This window comes from Diabrotica virgifera, chromosome 10 (genome assembly GCF_917563875.1).
Source record: "Diabrotica virgifera virgifera chromosome 10, PGI_DIABVI_V3a".
In the NCBI taxonomy this organism is placed as follows: Eukaryota; Metazoa; Arthropoda; class Insecta; order Coleoptera; family Chrysomelidae; genus Diabrotica; species Diabrotica virgifera.
Genome location: NC_065452.1, coordinates 54,903,803 through 54,907,649, shown reverse-complemented (window position 1 = coordinate 54,907,649; position 3,847 = coordinate 54,903,803). Strand labels below are relative to the sequence as shown.

Genomic DNA, 3,847 nt, shown 5'->3' with positions numbered 1-3,847 from the left:
TCGCCCCAATGAATTGTTACACCCGAATGTACTTTTCGATAGGGTGGACATCTCCCACAGGTCGGGTTGAATCAAATTGCTTGCTTGCTTGCTTTATAATTTGATTTGATTGCTTGGTGTGAGCACCAACCAACCACCTGCTGTATTGTCTTAAGGTAAGTTTTAATTTTGAATTTATTGATAGATTGAAAAAATACTTGATAACTTGTACGTCCGACTATGCGCTCGAATAACGATAACTATATCTAATATGTAACATGTGGTTAAATTAAATTAAATGTGTAGTCTGAATGATATGGAATGAAAGGTGTAGGAAATGAAACTCAAATTTAAGAAACATGTGGTATATTAAATGATAATTGATAAAACTCTGTATTAAATTGTTTTGGTGGACAGTCTGCTATGGGATTGTTGAGGAAAAGAGCTGAAATGTCATACCAGCAAATATTCTGACCTATTTATAAAGTTTCAGATTGCAATTTTTGAAATATTATCTTAGTTACCACCACATAATGGGGTGTATTCTGTAACATTTCCGTTAAATTTAAGAGGCCTCTAAAATTTAACTTTTAACGGTCCTCTAAACCTTTTCGGTTAGATTGTCAATCTGTAAACACATATTATAAAGGACCGCTAAAATAATATTATTTTAGAGGAATCCTCTAAAAGGTTTTGGAACAAATACGGCAACGTCGCACGTTGATCGTTTTGAACTACTTTTAACCTAGAAATTGAGCGAAAACTGACTGTTAGAGGCCAAAAACCTTAAGAAGAAGAAGAAAATGACAGTTTCCTAGAAAATAATACTTATTATATTTAATTATTTTTTAGTAAAACTCATATTTTCCAATTAAACATTTTTATTTATAAAGTTATACATTAAAATATTGCTGAAAAAATGCATATCTTATTTTTTCTTCTCCCCTTCGACACTAATTTTGGTCAAATGGTCTATTTTCAATAACATTAAGGTCATCTTATTAATCTGCATCTGGTTATAAACCTTCTGAAACTTTACCTTTGTAATCATTTGGTACATTTTGTAATGTTCCACAATAACTTTAAATAATTTTACCTGCATTAATAGGATTTAATTGCTTTGACAAACATCTTTGACTTCCAACACTTTTTCAATAACATTTCTAGGTACTTAGGTAGGTATTACCTACTTCCTTTGAAATGGTAATTGTATATAGTTATTTACTTTCAGGTCAATTATTTACTTTGTGTTTATGTTGTAATCTGAAATCAGCTCTACAAAAAGAAACAAACATTTGAATTTTGTTACTTATAGGTGTAGTGTGTCAATTGTAAAGTAAAAATGAGACTTACCTTTCATTATTATTTATTAAGTACTTCTTCACCAAATACATTATAAAAAGCCATTTTCCATTTTTAAATATTTATCTCCAGTATAATACAAGAATAACAAAGTACTATTCATACAAACATAACCCAACAAAAATAATCAAACCACATTTAACGGACTGCTAAAAATTTAGCGGGTACGTTTTGACATCCTCTAAAATATTTTTATTTAGAGGGAGTTTTAACGGTTTAGGTTATGATTTTAACGGATGTATGATTTACAGAATACCAAAATATTTTTATCGGGCGCTAAAATTTTAGAGGCCACTAAAATTTAACGGAAGTGTTACAGAATACACCCCTATAACTATTGGGATCATTTTCTGGTTACACCTCCGAGACTTCGTTATGGCTTGCATTTTTAGAATGCTTCGTTAGGGCATGCCTGCCATTTCATGTTCAGTCAAACAGAACTCCATATGCACCTCTTGACGAGAGACTAATAAGTTTCGAAACCGGTAGGGGTGCTTCCAGCACTCTCTGATTGAACTTAAATATAATACAGCTATCTATAGTTTCATATTGCAACGAAACTGAAAATGTTTATTCATTTTTAATGTTCATTTTTTACTTAAAAAATAAAATTCCTACTTGTTTTAAGAAAGACAGAGTCAGACTTATTTTTATTTTATTTCTTAATATATGCTTTTATAAATTTATTTACAAATTGTAACATGCATGTAACATGCATTATTGTGTTATATTTTTTTGCATCAATTTACATTTTATTCAGATTTATTTTATCATCAGCTATAGCCAAAATAAGTGCGCACAATCAAACGTGCAGATTCTCCGTTTTCCCGTATCAACAGTCAGTATAAACCGGACTATCACAAAGGGCACTCGTGAGGTTTTCCACCCCGATTTCCCAACCACGAGCTCTTTCAAATATAAGTTGTATAACACAACCGTGGCCCTTCTGAATCTGCATTTTTCGAAATAATGTGCTAGTGGTATGTTAGTGGGATTGGAGTGCTAGTGCTGATGATTGTATCTGTTATAGGTTATGCCATACAATCGGCTAGTGCTAGTTCTTTGGGTGGTAAGTTAACTTTTTTGATTTACTCGAAAGTTTTTCATAGAGTGCATGACTAGTTATTAAAAAATTCTATTTTTTTAACTGTAATGTTTATAAATACTCACTGTATGCCCATTATAAGTTTTTATCGAAAGTATTATCATTAAAAAGAGTTATGTGCACAATAATAAAAAACAAAACAAAAACAAAACAAACAAGAAACTTCGTTAGGAAAACAAGATATCATGAAAGGTTATACCGATGTTCGTTATGTATTTGTGTAAAAAAATGTAATACAGATATTCTTTAATCGTTTTGTTTTTACAGACACTATTAAAAATATGTTTTTGTTGTTATGCACATTATTATGCGCAATGCTTTAGTAGACTACAGAAAGAATTCTTTATTTTGATTTAATTCTTTTTACATTGTTATAGTTAATTAGTTGCAGAACGTGTTGTTATACTGTTTTAGATTATTTGTAAGTTAGGATCAAATGGATTTTCTAGAAAACTATATGAAAAAGATTTTGTCTTAGTATACATAAGCAAAAAATTATTTACGAATTTAAATTCAGTTCTTAGAATTCAAAATTTCACAACGATATGAGTTCTTAGAATTTAAAAGTTCCTTCAAAGCACCAGATATAGATTACTGTGTAACGTATCGAGAAACTAAGCTTTCGAAGCCGTTTATTTTTTGTAAAAATACATTGTTACTGGGGTTTATAGGCCGTGTTCCGAAATTTTCAGTGTCTAACATTTAGTAAGCAGCTGTGGAACAAATAGACAACAGCGATGTGGGAGTTGAAGCAAGCGTGACCTAGTAGCCTTGCTGTCAATCACAATGACAATATTACCTCATGAAATGATTTATGTAATAACCTAACGAATTTTACTAGTTACCGGATACTAGTAGCTCGTAGTAGAGTGGTACCTCCAGTACATTAGCTTTAAGAAGCGGTACAGACACGCACATAGGCGAGCGCGTTCGCGCAAATAGACATACATTGAGAGGGCTCGACCTTTTAGGTTTCCCACCACCCTTTTACGCTCTGGATAAGGACCTCTCTTTGGACCCTCTCTAGCTAACTCTGTGCATTGCATCGCGTTTTCCTCTTCCCGCGTCTTTTGTTTTTGCGCGGGATGGCCCATGAGGCCATTATCTCGCTTGCTTTTTTTTGTTTGTAGGAATGGGGATTTTGGACTTACTAAAAACGAGCATATATAATTTTTATAATCAGTAGTTTAATGGCTAAAACGTACGGAGATAATTCTTCTATAATTTATAGAAGCTGGCAACGTCGGAAAAAAAAGTATTTTAAGACAATTGGTTCTTTAATAAATTATTCCCTAAGCTTCCTCAAACACCGTACCGGCCATTTGGCTACTGAGACAGGTTGCATTCATTAGTGTGCCGCACCTTGTTCAGGTAAGTCATTACTTTTTAAAAATTATTAAA

At 32.2% G+C, this 3,847-nt stretch overlaps 1 long non-coding RNA gene across 1 annotated transcript; it reads right to left on the bottom strand.

Annotated features, from left to right (window-relative positions):
- Positions 1-842: 842 nt before the first annotated feature.
- On the bottom strand, positions 843-1,668 carry LOC126893454 (uncharacterized). Its single transcript, XR_007701183.1, has 2 exons — positions 1,333-1,668; positions 843-1,254 (listed from the first exon to the last, which is right to left on the bottom strand). It is a non-coding gene; the product is annotated as an uncharacterized LOC126893454 (long non-coding RNA).
- Between the last annotated feature and the right edge of the window lie 2,179 nt (positions 1,669-3,847).